This window comes from Musca autumnalis, unplaced genomic scaffold (assembly GCF_047663935.1).
Source record: "Musca autumnalis isolate F117 unplaced genomic scaffold, ASM4766393v1 scaffold_1, whole genome shotgun sequence".
NCBI classification, from domain to species: Eukaryota; Metazoa; Arthropoda; class Insecta; order Diptera; family Muscidae; genus Musca; species Musca autumnalis.
The window spans coordinates 176,362,565-176,381,140 of NW_027411644.1; the positions used below are offsets into that span (position 1 = coordinate 176,362,565).

The 18,576-nt window shown below is 35.6% G+C and overlaps 1 protein-coding gene across 1 annotated transcript in view; it reads left to right on the forward strand.

The window, feature by feature from the left end:
• Positions 1-18,576, forward strand: part of LOC141388782 (uncharacterized) — a 186,141-nt gene that overhangs the window by 62,619 nt on the left and 104,946 nt on the right. The window lies entirely within an intron of this gene.

Here is an 18,576-nt window from a genome sequence, read left to right on the forward strand (position 1 = left end):
TATCTTATAATATTGACATCTTTGAATGACTCAAAGATGTCAATATTACAAGATAGGAAAAGTCAATTGTGAAAAATTAACTGTAGAGGGAGTTAACCTCTGTTGCTACGACATCATAGCAACATTCTGTTAAACGAAAACTGTTACTCATTGGAATATTGACAAGAAAAACATTAAAACTCAAATTTTAGGGCATTGACTTTTGTTTTTTTATTAAATAAAAAATAAAAAATAGTGAAGAAATAAATTTCAGCCACAAAACACGACGTTAATGTTTTCTGCCGCGAGAAATAAGAATCAAAAACGATTGGCATTGCTGTTATCAATTCCAGTGAGTTGTGTAGCCATCTGTAACCAAAATGTGTAACTACTAGCATATGTTTTTGGAAAATGCATTTGTTCGGGTCTTTATTGCTATACGTCTTTGAATGACTATGTCAGAGGGATCTATAGATTGAAAAAAGAAATGGAAACGAACAACAAACATTTTTTATTATTTAAGCTCTGTTCCAGAACTAAAATGTTTTTACAATTTTTACCACTTTTACACATTTTGCGTTCCCGTACACAAAATTTATATGAAAATCGTTTACGACTTTTACAACTTTTACGACTTTTACCACTTTATAAAGTACGGGAACAGGCCATTAATTGGTCTGTTCCCATCATGATGAAATAATAAGGTGGCGTAAAACGACCAGCTGATTGGTTTCAATCTGTCAAATTTTTTGTTATTGTTAATAAATTGTACGAAAACGTAAACAAACATTTTGACATATTGAAGAATTTTGCTCCAAAAATGAGTTGTTGTTGTGCTACTTACGTGACCTGATACATAGATCTTGGTCTGTTCCAGAGCAGCAAGAATCTCCTAATTTTTACTATTTTTTTCGATTTCATTAAGAGAAAATTGTTATCGTATTAAAAATTTGTAGATTCTTGCAGGTTCTGGAAAAAACATAATAGGTCTGTCTGGTAACCCTAAAATTTGGAACAATTTGTACCAATTGTTGCTGGAAGCCGTCTGTTAATACAAAAAACCAGCAAAAGAGAGCGATTCGAGAGAGACATTTTGACAGTTCTTTCTCTGAGAGATTGCAAATTCTTGCTGGACAAATTTCTTCTAGCAGCAACAGAGCAAGTCTTCTACTTCCTGAAAACAATCAATCATCTGTTTTTAATTTGTTGTTTTGATTTATTTTTGTGAAATTAAAAACAATTTTATTGTGGAAATAACATAGTCTAATTGTATTGTTTTATGCAGAACAAATTTGTAAAGTGGAAAAATACTTTTTTGTTTCATTTTCTTTTTTATTTTTAATAAAATACAACGTGTTTGCTTCCTTTATTGGCGGACAAATTGTTCTGCTTTGGCAAGCCAGCTGATTGCTTGCTGGTTTTTGCTGGGAAGGTGTCTGTTTACTTTTTAAAATTTTCTAGCAAAAGAGAATAAAAACCCCTTACTCTCTGAGAAAGTTCTTGCTGAAAAATTCTTGCTGGGAAAGTAACCAGACAGACTTAATATTAGGTCTGTAACCAAAAGTTTGTACAAACTTTTACAGAATGCTGTTCGATAACAAACTTGAGGTCTGTTCCTTTACTTTTAAAAATGATAACAGTGGCAAAAAATGGTAAAAGTGGTGAACTGCTCTCATATAAATTGTATTTATTCTAAAGTAAAGGAACGCTTTGCAGGTTAAAAATGGTAAGAAATGGTAACCTCTGGCACGTAAAGGAACAGAGCATTGTTCAGTAATACCCCGGTTATAATACGTTTATATATAACTGGATTTAACAAACCAACTGGGTTTCAAATGTCAATTACATTAGCTTTGTTCCCGTACCTTTTAATAGTAAAACGCATCAGCCAATTAGATGCCGGCATGGTTTAATAAGAAAGGTTAGCCAAAGTTTTATGTCAATTTAAATTTTTTCATTCCAGTATTCCTAAAACTTCAAAACAAAATACACAAAATGTGTATGTGTGTGTGGTGTTTGAATAATATGCCAAACAATTTTAAAAACAATCGAATTCAATGATTTTTAAAATTGTTTTTAGGCCATTTGTATGGAAAAATTTCGTCAGATTTGCATTGAAACAATCATTTTACCATATTCGCAACTCGATTATGCGGAGAAAACTTAACACTTCATTCATTTTTATCGTTTTTAATAAAATGCTCAAAAATGTATTATAAACAAACCCACTTGTTGCTTTTATTTTGAAGTTTTAGGAATTCAGGAAAAACAAGGGTTCTATAAATTTTTTTTCATTTAAATCTACCTCTTTACTTATACCATGGATGCCGGCATCCATGTTACTATTTTTTTACACGCTCAAATTTGTCGAGTAAAAAGGTTTTCTATTCAGCGCAATTTTTGTTTAAAGAGAAGTGAATATTTTACAACTTTTTTGTGTACGGGAACGGGTTTTCGGGTAGAATGTGTAAAAGTCGTAAAAATTTTAAAAACTTTTTTGTTCTGGAACAAAGCTGTTGCTTACTCTTATGTTACACGCTAAAACTTTCATACGAAACTTTCCCATTATTTTGGCGTTCTTAGGTCGAGTTTCCCATTACAGTAATTTCATAAAATTACTTTTGTTTGTCGATGGTCAGACTAGCAAGGTTTCATGAAACCAATTTCGTTAAAGTTTCTTTTAAAATTTCGTTAATGTCCACACACGTTAACGTGAAATTTAAGATCTTTGCGTGTCCTCTTTATTTTATCATTCGCGTTTGTTGTGTTTCTCATACCAATAAAAACAAAAAAAGATATAAATAAACCAAAAAACCCAAAAACAACACAAAATAATTAACATTAATAATTAAATTAATATTAATAGTTGAATTTTCACTATTTCATTAATTAAATGTTATTAATAAATATATTTATGTTTGTTTTGTTGTTAACGTTTGCTTGAGAAAATAAGAATGAAAGAAAATTGAAGAAAAAAATCTTTGCACGAAGAACAAGAAGAGGCAACACAACAAACACAGAAAACCATGTACATGGGTTTCACTACTTCATACCCCTCGCCTATAAACTTGACGTCGCCATGTTGAAATCGTGCTAGTCTGACCATCGACTATGGAACTCGATCTATGAACGCCAAAATAATGGGAAAGTTTCGTATGAAAGTTTTAGCGTGTAACATAAGAGTTTTATATCAAATAAATAAGTCGATGGTCAGACTAGCACGATTTCAACATGGCGACGTCAAGTTTATAGGCGAGGGGTATGAAGTAGTGAAACCCATGTACATGGTTTTCTGTGTTTGTTATGTTGCCTCTTCTTGTTTTTCGTTGCAAGAGTTTTTCTTCCATTTTCTTTCATTTTTATTTTCTCAAGCAAACGCTAACAACAAAACAAACATAAAAAGATTTAATAAAAACAGTTAATTAATGAAATAGTGAAAATTTAACTATTAATATTAATTTAATTATTAATGTTAATTATTTTGTGTTGTTTTTTGGTTTATTTGTATATTTTTTTGTTTTTATTGGCATGAGAAACACAAAAAACGCAAATGGTAAAATAAAGAGGACACGCAAAAATCTTAAATTTCACGTTAACGTGTGTGGACACTAACGAAACTTGAAAAGAAACTTTTACGAAATTGGTTTCAAGAAACCTTGCTAGTCTGACCATCGACTAAAGAAGGTTATGCCACGGTTACACTAGCACTTTTTGCCGGGTTAGCCCACTTTATGAGGATTTATTTGACATTTGCGCTATGGAATTGACATTTGAAATCCAAACCCACTGGGTTAACCCTGTTAAGTGTAACCGGGGTATTAACCCTGTAATAGTACGTTCATATATAATCGGATTTAACAAACCCACTGGGTTTCAAACGTCAAGTCCCTTTTGTATACGTCACAGAAATCCTCATAAAGAAGGTTAACCCGGCAAAATACCTACAATATAAACATGGTCTTACACTTAATCGGATTAACCCAGTGGGTGGGGGATTTCAAATGTCAATTTCATAGCGCGAACGTCAAATAAATTCTCTCGAAGTGGTTAACCCAGCAAAAACTCTATTAACCGTACTATAAAAGAGAAATGAGAAGTAGTTTCAAGTACTTGCAAATATTTTTTACTTGCGAAGTTATCGAACAGCCCTATTATTATAGGCCATTTAGATATGACCTCATTAGCCGGATTTAGCGCTTTATCAGGATTTATTTGATAAATCCGGCGATAATCTACCAGGCTTCTTACAGTACGTTTATATATAAGCGGATTTAACAAAACACTGGGTTTCAAATGCCAATTCCTTTACGTATACTGCTTGGTTTACATTTACGAAATCCACTCGATTTCAACTGTCAATTCCATTGTTCAAACGTCAAGTGAAATACAATCGATTTCAGATGAGTTTTCATTTGACGTATACGCAAAGGAATTGACAGTTGAAATCGAGTGGATTTCGCAAATGTAAACAAAGTATACGTCAAGTAAATCCTAATTAAGAAGGTTAACCCTGCAAAAGGCTAAAATATAAACACGGCCTTATACAAAAATAAATCCTCATATTGAGTGGATTTGTTTTAAATCCGACATAAATCCTCGTATACAACTCTGTTTTTTGCAACATGTTATGGGTTAGGTTTAGGATGCGTAACTGCCGTGCTGGCAGCTACTCTACTCGGAGACCTTGTGGTCCATTGTGATCATCCTGACTGTTGAAGTGTGTGTTGTGGTGATGATGATGATGTTATGCTTGGTTTACATTTACGAAATCCACTTGATTTCAACTGTCAAATCCATATGTTAAACGTCAAATGAAATCCAGATGAGATTTCATTTGACGTTTGAGCTATGGAATTGACAGTTGAAATCGAGTGGATTTCGTAAATGTAAACCAAGCATTACTGTGATTCGATGAGGTGTATGGTTGGGTATTGATTTGTAGATGGAGTGTGCGGCTATGTGTAATTGTTGAAGAGTTGTATCGGCTATGGATTTGATGGATGGATGATGGATGGTGTTGAAAAGAGTGAGATTTGTAGACTAAGGACGAGATTTTAGATGCAGCTATATGCCGATGTGTTAGTGCAGATGGAAGGTGTGATATGTTTCTTGTTGTGGGCGAGGCTATATGGTGTTGCGTGACTGCAGATTATGGTGATGTGTGTCTGATGAGTATATGCTGATTTGTGCATACGGTGATGATGTTCTGAATGGTCCTGTGTACTTGAGAAGATTTGGATGCGACTGTATGGTTGTGTGCACATACAAATGATGATGATGTATGGTAGAAGTGTGATGTGTTGATGGTAATATTCTAGATGTTGCTGTAAGCCTGACCCGCCCCAGAGCCACTTTAGACTCTTGCAGTAAGTCACCAGGATAGTAGGGTCAATAGAGGAAAAGTAAGATAGAGTGTCAATCACATGTACACCAAATAGTCTATGTCTTTTGACCATAAGTCTAGGGCATCTACACAAAAGGTGCTCGATTGTCTCCGTTTCCTCCTCATCCTCGCATAACCTACAGTACTCAATGTTGTTATCATCCCACTTACATGTCAAAGATCTTATTCTACAGTGGCCAGTTATGACCCCTGTAGCTATTCTGATTTTCGACTTGCAAAGTGAGGGAAGGGACCAAGTTCTACGCCCTGAGATTGCAGGCCAGATTGACTTCGACACCTTGCAACCAGGTGCGTCTTGCCAAATTCTTACGGTTTTCTCTGCATATAACTGGCTGAGTTTGCCGAGGAAGTAGCAGAGCGGTGGCCTAACATAGTCCTCTACCGTAAGGTCAGAGGACTGGGAACCACGCCTTGCTAATTCGTCAACAATCTCGTTTCCTTCAACATTGCAGTTTCCTGCACCCAACAAAGGTTAACGCTTAAATTACATGTTTTTAAGGTGGACCTACAATTTTGAACGATCCTAGATTTGATAGTATATGACCCAAGCGCCTTAAGGGCAGCCTGACTATCTACGTAGACTGTAACGAGCTTGGTAGAAATATGATAGAATTAATTTCAAGTTAGTCTACGATGATCCATATGGCCTGGCACGCTTTCTACACCGGCCTTATCGCTCGCCAGAAGGGGTGGGATCTTGCCTAAATTCATCGTAATTAACCGCTTGCTAACAGCTTTAAAATTTATAAAAAAACGTGCTCAATTGTATAGTAAACAAAAACCGAAAAGAATAATAGATGAGTATGTCTATAGTCATAGAGGGATAGAAAAGAAAAATCTGTCTAAACATCCACTGATTCATACGTGCATAGGTGATAGTTGCACGATCGCCCACCCAACCTGTTCACCATACTAAACCGAAGCTAAAACTGAATGATCTATGGTAAACCCACTCTTATTCATCCTACATTACCCTCCTGAACCTTTCGAAATCAAACCCTCAGAATTTTCTTAATGCATGATTACAAAATTCATTATTTTGTTAAAACAACCATTCATTTTCATTGTATGGTATCTTATACTAAATTAAATTCATCTATAAGAAGATCTGGGTAACCAATTATAATCAAAAACTAAGCTTGCAGTAATACTCATTGATAAAGGAAAAGAAACAAGTAAAAATTAAGCCCAAAAAAATTAACTATAAATTGTAAGCAAACTGTTATAATAGATTTACAAACTCAAGCAATCTGATCACAACAAAGGAAAAAGAAAACTAACTTCTCATCACAATAGAACGAAAATCAGTTTCTATATAATCTTACCAAAGAGGGGAAAAAACTATATATGAAGCAGCAAATATAAAAATTATAGTGTAAAATGATATGTAATTAGTACTTTATCTATTCGTATAAAATGTTTTATATAAATGTGAGGAGGTATTGGTATTGAAACATTCGATCAAACACTTCAAATTGATTTTTTTATGTGTGTGCTTGTTTGTGTGCCTTCAACATCAATCTGTTTATATTTCTGTTAACAATGAACAGCTGATAGTTCATTGAACTTGCATATTAATTTTTCGCACACATACACACACACAAACAAACAAACATTTCGGTGATCAAATCAAGAAAAATTCGGCGTTAAGAATGTTTAATGTCGATCAATTGGAGTGCAATAATATTCTAATCAGGATAAATCATATTCAATGCAAACAGTGTTTAATAAAACTAGTTGTGTTGTATATGGCAATAAAATAAATAAAACTAATTTCCTTAAATCAAAAGAAACGACAGAGTATTGTCCAATAATAGCTTGAACAAGTGCTTTTCAAACTGTAATCACTCTATGGAATGGGTTAACAGCGAAACAAATTGGATAACAGAATGTACTCTGTTAAGCCAAACCATAACATTACCATATTCAAACAACTAGTAAAGCAACAGGAAATCAAAAAATGACGAATGAATACAAAGAGGCATATCCTTTTAAAGGATATTATTTAATAAAATTAGATTTTTAGTAAGAAAAATCAGGAAAATTATCCAAAAAAAATAATTTAAATGATTTTAAAAGAAAAAAAATTGCTACAATTCTCTGAGAGATGTAACGGAATGTCCGTCCGTTCTCTCTCAGTTTAATGATCTTTTTGTGTTCATTCGTATGTAGGTAAAAGAGATTGGCACTTACTTGGTGTACGGTGGAGCTCCCACGTTGAAAGGCCTTCCAGAGGGGTGAGGATCACCACAGCAACACAATTTTTGGCAATTCAATTTTTGATGACTTGATGTAAAATTCCGATTGTTACTTTTAAACAATGTTTATGGATTTTAATATGTTTTTTTATGTGTTTTTTTTTACTTTTTGCACTAAGTTATTTTTTCCCTTTTATTTTAAAATTTTTTTGTTATAATATTTAACACTCACGACCGATTATATGATTTGACCACCATAATTTCTCTCTCTCTTTTTTTATTGTTGTAAAATGTTGCAATACCAATTCGTTCCTTTACAAATGCACTATTTCTGTGTGATCAAGATATGAACAATGTTTGGGCAAATAAGACAGACTTTTTTTTTTTTTTAAAAAAATTAAGATTTCTTCCAAAATGTTAAACTTGTGATGGCTATAAATTTCCACTTTGTTCCCGAACAACACGAAAAATTCACTGATATTTTCACTGATTAGGTTATTTATGCGATGAAACCACGATTTCCCGACGGCTTTTAACAAAATTCTCGCCACCTCACGGTACCGCACATTGAAAATGGACAAGGGCAACTGAGTACGGCTGACATCCTAAGATATCCTCTCCTACACGACAGGTTATGGGTAGCAGTGGTTAGGTATTTACAGCTGGGGAAAAAGGGGAATCTGCGAATAGAGGAACAACACACCAAAGAAACCATCAGTTGTCAAATTGACGAGAGATTTTGTGTTCCAAATGATCTTACCATCAATATCATCCAAAACAAAAGACGACAGTATTGCCAGTGGACAATATTAGGGTTCCAATCCAAGAAAAGCAAAAGCAATCCAAAAGGACACGAATAAAACAGCAATATTGTCTGTCGGTAATGACGATTTTACTGGTGGCCAATAGCAAAGAAAATACCAGCACAAAGTTGTCTTTATCTTAATTTTTAGGTGGAATTTCACTTAGTCACAATTTTATGTTTTGGTTTAGGGAACCGAGACAACCGTCAAAAAAAAATACACCACAATTCTTTATGACTTTGAAATGTACTCCTATGCAACGGGAACAAAAATGAGGAAGATGTATTCATTGCTACCCCCATTTGTAGCATCGGTCAAAATGAGGCACTTATTGCTGAATTACCCACACACATGCAATATTCCAGGTTGAAACATGGCTACCTTCGTGCTACCAGTTTCACTCAAGCCGAAATCACCGAAAACCATAGAAGAATCGATAAATAAAATACGTTAATATACACATAGGCATATAAGAAACCAACGAGTAATTCAACCAAAGCTAAACGAAACCAATTGCCAACGAATTCATTCCTAGCATTTCCTTTGGTACAAACTAAATTTTTACAAAAACTTACAATATAGAAATAATTATCAAACTTTATGATTATGACCTGAAATCCTATTAAATATCAAAAATATACAATTTTTGCAATATCATACAGGAAAAAAAGGAAAAACTAAAAAAAAAATATAAATAATAAAAAAAACAATTGTTCGCCTACCATGGGATTCGAACCCAGGCCTCAAGACGGCTAACCCGGAACACTCCCTCCAGGCTACAGTCAACGTATGAAATGGGGTGACAAAGCGAACAGCTAGGCTCTACCAAGCCGTTAACGCACCGCAAAGAGGAGAAGGAACAACAACATACCAAAATTGCAATTGCATTCTAAAAATAAAACAACATTGGTCAAGCCTCTGTTAAGTCTCGATCTGGCGAGAAATGTAAATTTACATTAACAAAAATGTAAATGTAAACAGAGGTGTCCAAACCGACGTTATGGAGTGCCACAAATAAGAAAAATTAATATAAATTTGGGAACAGACAATAACATCTACATGCGCCTCTACAAGACTGTGACTGTCCTACCTACTTGATCCGTCAGTCCTACTACCAATTCTAAGGCCTTCAATACTGCGAAGACTTCCGCTTGAAAAATACTGCAATTTGTATTAAGCTTATATGAACGCCTAATGTTCAGCACCTCACAGTACACCCCCGCTCCAGTACCTTCAGCCATCTTTGAACCATCAGTAAAGATGGAGAGGCTATCGGGTAGTGGCCTGCCATGCTCCAATTCACTTCTGTCAGGGATAGAGACCTTCGCTGCGTCGAAATCCAGCGAAGGCGAAATGTAGTCAGTTACACTCCCTACGTCACTGAGTCCAATCAGACCGCTAAGCTGGTGTAAAATACTAGCATGTCCAGACCCAGAGGATCGCCAGAGATTAAGCTCTTTGAGCCTCAAGGCACTACGGGATGCTAGATACTGAACAGAAATGTCCAGAGGCTGGATGTTCAGTATTGCACTCAGTGCTGCTTGAGGGGTACTCCTCACTGCTCCTGTAATAAGAACTGAAGCAGATCTTTGCACAGTAGCTAACCTGGACAAATTGGACTTGCTGTTCAGGGCCTGCCACCAAGCAAGACACCCATAGGTCAAAATGGGGCATACCACTGTCAAGAACAACCAGTGTATGACATGTGGTCTCAGACCCCAGTTCCTACCTATTGAGTTCTTGCAAGAATAGAGAGCAATTAGACCCCTCTTAGTGCGCTCCTCCGTGTTCCTTTTCCATCTAAGTTGATGGTCAAGAATCAGGTACTTCGCCTCCTTAAAAAGATTTAACTGCACTCCATCTAGTGTTGGTGGAACGAACTCGGCGGTCTTTCTTTTCCTAGTAAAGAGCACCAGCTCTGTCTTTGCCGGATTCACTCTAAGTCCGTTGGTGTGAGCCCAGCGTGAGAGTTTGGCAAGTGCTCTTTGCATTAAATCAGACAATGTGGACAGAAATTTCCCGCTAATCAGGATGACCACATCATCCGCATAAGCAACTACCTTAGTTCCTAGATTGTCGAATTCTCAAGTGCTCTTTGCATTAAATCAGACAATGTGGACAGAAATTTCCCGCTAATCAGGATGACCACATCATCCGCATAAGCAACTACCTTAGTTCCTAGATTGTCGAATTCTCTGAGTATCCCATTTATCACCAGTAGCCAGAGCAAGGGGGATAGGACTCCCCCCTGCGGTGTGCCTCTGGTGACAGATCTCCTAATGGAGCTCTCCCCAATATTTGAATTGATAAGCCTGCTTCTAAGCATGATATCAATCCAATCTATTAGGATAGGGGGGACACCCAGCGATTCAAGAGAGGAGTGGATGGATTCGAGTTTCACGTTGTTAAAGGCACCCTCTATATCCAGAAAGGCAGCCAAGGTGAAATTCGATTCAACCATATTCTTCTCTATATAACCCACGACACAATGTAGCGCTGTTTCTGTTGATTTCCCTTTAATATAAGCGTGTTGTGATTCGCTAATGAGGTTTCGTCTGAAGAAAGTTCTAATTTCTAAGTCTAACATCATTTCCAAAGTCTTTAAGAGAAAGGAGGAAAGACTAATCGGCCTATAGTCCTTCGGAAGCTTTGGGAATATAGAACGCCTGTTAGACTATGAACTTATACTATGATTTAAACTGTCAATCCCATACAATATATGTCAAATAAAATCCAGTGGATTTAGAACTACAATTTATTTGACGTATATACTATGGAATTGACATTTGAAATCGAGTGGATTTACAAGTCTAAACGTAATGTAGGTCACTGTTACCTCTTTCCACAGTGCCGGTATGTGCGATAGTAGTAAACAAGCCCTAAAAATCTTGTGAAGAACGGTTGTCAAAACAGTCGGTGCGTTCTGAAGCATCGCTGGATTGATTCCATCAGGTCCAGGAGACTTATATGGCTGAAAAGTACTAATCGCCCATGAGATTTTGTGGTAGCTTATTTATCTATTGACAAGAGCCACCTCCCCCGGAGTGCGGGTCCTGCTTTTGTCCACGAAAGGTGTACTCGAGCTGGCATCCTCACTTCCAGGGAAATGTGTTCCTGTCAACAGATCTAAAGTCTCTAGAACGGAGTTAGTCCAGGTACCGTCATCCCGTTTGATGCTCCCAAAGGGTTTAGGATCCTTCGAGATCACCTTACGGAATCTCGCTGCTGCATTAACCCCCTCTATGGATTCACTAAAGCTTTTCCACGAGTCTCTTTTAGCTTTCCTGATTTCACTTTTATACCGAATGAAACTCTCTCTGTAGAGGTTCCAATCGGTATCAGATTTGGTGCTGTTAGCTTTATTAAAAGCTTTCCTGATATTTTTCCTAAGATTTGCTAGCTCGTTGTTCCACCAGACTGGTTGAGTTCTCCTACCAGGATAAGATAATGGGCAAGACTTCTCATAACAACCCTGGAGGACACGCGTGAGATCTGCAACTTGGCCATCTATTTCCTCCGTTGTGCGTGGTTCAGGGAACTCACACAACCTCGAGGAAACGAGGGAGTTGTAGTTTTCCCAGTTTGCCCTCCTTGGATTCCTATGAGGCGGTTGCCTTTTACTTCCATGGTGGACTTGAAAGTGTATCGCTCTGTGATCTGAAAAAGAGCACTCCTCCGATACTCTCCAGTCCACTATGGCTGTATCTTCCATATTTGTAAGGGTGAGATCAATAACCTCCTCCCTTACCCTATTATGGAAGGTCGCAGTGTTACCCCTATTACATACTCGTAGATTATTAGCTAAAATAAAATCGAATATGGACTCACCTCTCGCATTGCTGTCTCTGCTTCCCCAGTGGAAGTGATGAGCATTTGCATCACAGCCCATCACTAACCTGCATCTGCCTGTCGTCTCCTCCACTAGTTTGCGCACCAATCCGCTTGGTGGGTCGGGTGCCTCATACGGCATGTAGACCGAGGCCAGAACTAAAGCCCTACCGGTAACTTCGTCTAGCCTCACTACAGTCGTATCACCATCACTGTAATTGTAGAGTTGAATAAAGTTTAGACTTTTTCTAGCTACAATACAGGTTAACATGTTATGGGTAATTTACACGATATGTTTTTTACAAAATGTATATGCAAAGTGACATCACATATGTAAAACAACATATCGTGTAAAGTACCCATTACTAGAAAACCAGGTAGCCGCATCGGCAATTGTTGGCAACAAAAGTCCCGGGCCACACTACAGTAATTTCACTGAAATTTTGATATGAGATTATGCGTCTCTAGATCGACGTCAATAGTAGTGTAAAATCATAAAATTGCTGTAGTGGGGAATTCGATTTAAGAACAGCTAATTTCATGAAATTTTTTAATGAAATTCACGCTAGTGTGGACCGGGACTAAGATGTTAAAATTTGACATCAATTCAATGCAATTGACACATTATTAGTCTGTTCCTTTACTTTTAATAATAGTAACAGTGGCAAAAAATGGTAAAAGTGGTGAACTGCTCTCATATAAATTGTATTTATTCTAAAGTAAAGGAACGCTTTGCATGTTAAAAATGGTAAGAAATGGTAACCTCAGGCACGTAAAGGAACAGAGCATATGTTATCATCATGGTACAATAATACAGGTAGCATTATCATGCCAGCTGATGGTAACATAATGTGTCAATTGCATTGAATTGATGTCAAATTTTGACATCTTATGTTGCCAACAATTGCCGATGCGGCTACCTGTGTATTTGTACCATGGTTACCATAAGCTGGCATGATAATGCCAGAAAAAGGTAGATGCATCGGTGAATTGCTACAACATAAATAATTTAAAATGCCTATATTTATAAACCTGGCGAAAAAAAAAATTATATTTGATTCGATATATAAAGTTGATTTTAATCAATCAACAGTAATATTTAAAATGTCTAAAGCATAGTACACAGGGTCCAACAAAACTTCAGTCAACGTACTTTAACGGCAATTTTCTGGCAAACAAGAACTTTTTGTTAGCTAAAAATTATTGAAATACAACATTTAAGGTATAATTTAGTGATTAGGAAAGTAATTATTCAGCTAGACTTTGATATTAACGAAATAGACCTCAATGACTGTCAGTTTTGTTGGACCGTGTACTATGTTTAAGGCCGTTCTTAAGGTAGAAACACAATGAAATACGCTGCTTTATCACGCTCAGTTTCGTCTTTTACAGGGATTTGTTATTACAGTCCTGTTCCTTTACGTGCCTGAGGTTACCAGTTTTTACCACCCTTACTTTAAAAAGCATACAATTTATATGAGAACAGATTACCACTTTTACCATTTTTTGCCACTGTTACGTTACCACTTTTAAGAGTAAAGGAACAGACCATACATCTTCCATTTAATATAAATGTTAAATTTTGTAAAAATATGGCAATATCAAGCAAAAAAGTCTGTATACATAAAATTTACTCAAATCTGATTGGTTGATTTGAATTTGCTGACAATTTTTTCCTGCTTTTGGTGCAGCATACTCTCGGGCGCAGTTTAAATTTTAAAAGTCCGTGTTTATACAGGGAAAGTTAATGGGAAAGAAAATTGAGTTTGTGGGCGAGGGAGTAGAGAGGAATAAGAGGGTACACACACCTCTGTACTGGCAAATTCTTGTTTATTTTCGTATACAGCCTGAAGTTGGCTGCAGATTTGTTTTTGCATTTTATTTCATTTTCTCTGTCGAGAAACAAACAACAGCGAAGACAATTGAAAAAAACTTTTGGAGAAAAACTATTTTTTTTTTTTTAAGCAAACAAAATTCGAAATAAGTGGAGACGAGCAATTCAAGGGTTTCTTTAATAATTAATATTTATCACTCACGTCCATTTTTACTTTTCATTACAATTTTGCCTTGGCTTTGTTTTTGAACGGCACAATGAGGAGATGAGTGTGAAGAAGAATAAGAAAATTATAAAATTGACACAAACATGATTTCCGTGTCTAAACAACAAGGAAATTTTAAAAGAAATTGAGAAGAAAAATTTTCTTTCCAGTTTGAATGTCTAAACACGGTCAAAGGAACTCAAAGCTCCTTTTAATTTATCTGACACTTATTCTAACCCTGCGTTTATAAATGACATGTATTGATTGTCAAAATCCCACAACTTGCCTGTGTGACGTAGGCATCCAGACAACTGCAAAAACAGTTGCAAAATTATGAATGAAAATCATGATTTATTTTAGTTTTTCATTCACTTATTTTGTTTTTGTACATATTCTTTTGTTTTCAGCACATTTGAATTATCATCTCACTTCTTTTTCACAAAAATGTCAAAAATGTGTTAACCCGACTGTCTTTTTAAAAATGATGGACAGCTGGGAGCATGATGAAATAATAAGGTGGCGTAAAACGGCCAGCTGATTGATTTCAATATGTCAAATTTTTTGTTATTGTGAATAAATTGTATGAAAACGTAAACAAACATTTTGACATATTGAAGAATTTTTGGCCAAAACAGAGTTGTATTTGTGCTACTTACGTGACCTGTTAAATAGATCTTGGCTGGGAGACAAACGACAAATATATGTAGCTTTGTTCCTTTACTTTTTTAATGGTAAGGGTGGTAAAAGAGAAAAGTGTCAAATTTGCTCAAAATTGCTCTCTCATGAACATTTTTACCAGAAAAGTAAAGGAACGGAAAAATTGTATGTCTGGCAGCAATGTCAAAAAGAAACATAAAAAAATCAATTTTCGGCTTTTATTTCACAGTTTTTAATTTAGTTTTCGACTTTTTCTTCTGTTGATCCTCTATTTGTGAAATAATCGTCAGACAAAAGTCGAAAAATCAGTTCTGCCATTTTTTACCTGCAGAAATTTTGGTGGTAGTCTGTGGTAGAAGAGAAAGCCATTTTCGCTCTCTCTCTCCACTCTCACTCTCTTAAAAATTGCTTCCAGTTTTGCCACTTTTCGGGGTTAAGGAACGCTTTGCAGGTTAAAAATGGTAAAAAATGGGAAAAATGGTAACCTCAGGTAAGTAAAGGAACACAGCTTGTATGTGTTAGTAAATCAGAGTTGTATTTGAAGACAAACTGTCTGGTGTAAACGCCTAGTAAAAGAAAACATGTAAGAATGAAAATTGGTTATCTATCTTAGTGAAAGGATGTAATAACGTGCCTAAGTAGTATAATGTGATAACATTTCAATATTTCCAATATTAAACAACAAATTTTTAACTTGCCGTATTTTTGTTGAGACGAATTCAATTTACAACTTTTTTTCGATCCATGGCACAATAATACAGGTACAACGGGAAAACAGCTGATTATCACACTAGTTATCAAAATGCATAATTTGCTCTGTTCCTTTACTTGCCTGAGGTTACCATTTCTTATGGCCCCGGCACATACGGCGTGTTGAGCGTTGCGTTACAAAAACCACATGAAAACTGCAAGAACAAACTTGGCATCACTTACACATTTTTCATGTGGTTGTTGTTTTCAACGCGCAACGCGTCGCACAACGGACCGTATGTATTTGGCCCATTACCATTTTTAACCTGCAAAGTGTTCCCTTATGGGGTTTCTACACGGTATGTTTTTTACATATTCATGCATAGCAACTGTCACTTTTTTCGCCCATATGTAATTCCTTCTCCACGGCAAAATTTTATTTTTCATTCGTTTTCTGTTGTTTTCTTTATTTATATCGCGTACAAACAAAACAGCTGTTTACCTTTGGTTGTACAGACGAGAATAGAGCGCGTTCTATTCGAAAAATATACATATGTATGCACATAACACTTTGATGCGTTGAAATTTCTGTATGGTTCACACCATGTGTACAAAATTCAGATTTGTAAAAAGTGACAGTTGGTATGCACAAATATGTAAAAAACATACCGTGTAGAACACCCTTTACTTTAAAAAGCATACAATTTATACGTTACCACTTTTAAAAGTAAAGGAACAGACCAATTGTGAATAAAATAGCTTATACTATGTTTACATTTACGAAATCCACTCGATTTCAACTGTCAATTCCATTGCTCAAACGTCAAATGAAATCCAATCGATTTCATATGAGTTTTCATTTGACGTATACACAAAGGAATTGACAGATGAAATCGAGTGGATTTCGTAAATGTAAACATAGTATTACAGAAGGTAAACAAGCAATTCACAGCAATGCGTTATTGTGAACAATTTTGACGTGTGGTATAATTGGATGTTACACCTTCTTATTCCACCATGTTTTCGATCAGATGGTCTGATGCATCTACCTACAAAAATCAGCTGACTGCCATTTAAATCCTACAAAGGTATGTCAAAAGGTGTGAACAGAATGAAACACGCCGCTTTTTTCACGCTCAGTTTCATGTAAAAGATTAAAGGCAAAGTACAACCTAATTCAAATGCTGCAGAATTAATTTGAATTAGGTAGTACGTTGCCTTTAGTCTTTTACATAAAACTGAGCATGATAAAGCGGCGTATTTCATTGTGTTTCTACCTTAAATGCAATGAAATGCATTTCGCACTTGCACTTAAAGCAAGTGTTTTGGGAGCTTACGTCATTTATTTGACGGATATTGTATGGAATTGACAACTTAAATGATGCATTTTTTATAAAACATGCTAAATGTAAAATGCGTTTGAGATTTGTACTCATGGTTTAATAAGAAAGGTTAGCCAAAGCTTTATGACAATTTAAATTTTTTCATTCCAGTATTCCTAAAACTTCAAAACAAAATACACAAAATGTGTATGTGTGTGTGTGGTGTTTGAATAATATGCCAAACAATTTTAAAAACAATCGAATTCAATGATTTTTAAAAATGTTTTTAGGCCATATGTATGGAAAAATTTCATCAGATTTGCATTGAAACAATCATTTTATCATATTCGCAACTCGATTATAAGGAGAAAACTTAAAGAGCAGTACACATTGTCAGTTTTGAATGTCGATATTTCGCAGTTATCGATAACTGTCCAGCCGTCCAGCAACCACGAAACATTTTGTGGTTGCATGATGAATGACAAAAATGAACGGCCACACTAACAAGCACCAACAAAGCTGTCATTCAAAACTGGCAATGTGTACTCAGCTTAACACTTCATTCATTTTTATCCTTTTTTTATAAAATGCTCAAAAAATGTATTGTAAACAAACCCACTTGTTGCTTTTATTTTGAAGTTTTATAGTGCGGTTACACTACAGTTTTTTGCCGGGTTAACCCACTTTATGAGGATTTATTGCTTAATCTGGTCAAATGTGACCAGATTTGCCATACAAAAATTAAATCCTCTCACGACTGGGTTTATTTTAAATCCGGCACAAATCCACCAAAAATACAGTGTTGTATTCGGTATTTGTGCAAAAAAATCCAACTCTACTCAAAAAGTACCAAAAGTTGCAACTGTTTTTGCAACAGAGTTTGTCGTGTTTTACACGTTTACGATTGGTCGCATGAGATTTTATGGAGTTAACAAATCTAAAGTTATTTGAAAATCATAAAATTATTTATTTTTTACATTAGATACTTTTTTAACAAAAAGTACGCTTGATACCTTGATACAAAAATGTATCCCTGTGTGTAAAATATACCAATATGAGCAAAGAGGGGACGATATCTCATGCGAGAAATTGTAAAAGTGTTAAACACGACTTTATTAGTTATTTTGTATGTATACGTAAACAAACATCAGCTGACAGTTTATATCCTCGAAAAGCTAAGTGTAACCAGCAAAGATTAACCCACTGGATCTATTAAACCCAGTGGGTTAACCTTCAATAGTGTAACCGGGGTATTAGGAATTCAGGAAAAACAAGGGTTCTATAAATTTTTTTCATTTAAATCTACCTCTTTACTTATACCATGTTTGTACTGGATTTATTAAATCCAGTTGAGGATTTATGGCTAGTCTAAATGAGCTATTAGTCTTGCTATTTCCACAATAAAATTGCTTTTAATCATCACAAACATAAATCACCGAATAATTAAAAAAAATGGTTGATAGTTTTCAGGAAGAAGAGTTAAAAGTGGTAGCAGAAGAAATTTGTCCAGCAAGAATTTGCAAACTCTCAAGGCCAGAACAGAATCAATCGTCGCTTGCTTTGCTTGCTTCCCCAAATGTCAAATTATAAAGGAATGTCTCCTAAAGGGGAACGCAGGCGGATTTGCAAAGAGGCTCTGGCTGCCAGAGTCTGGCA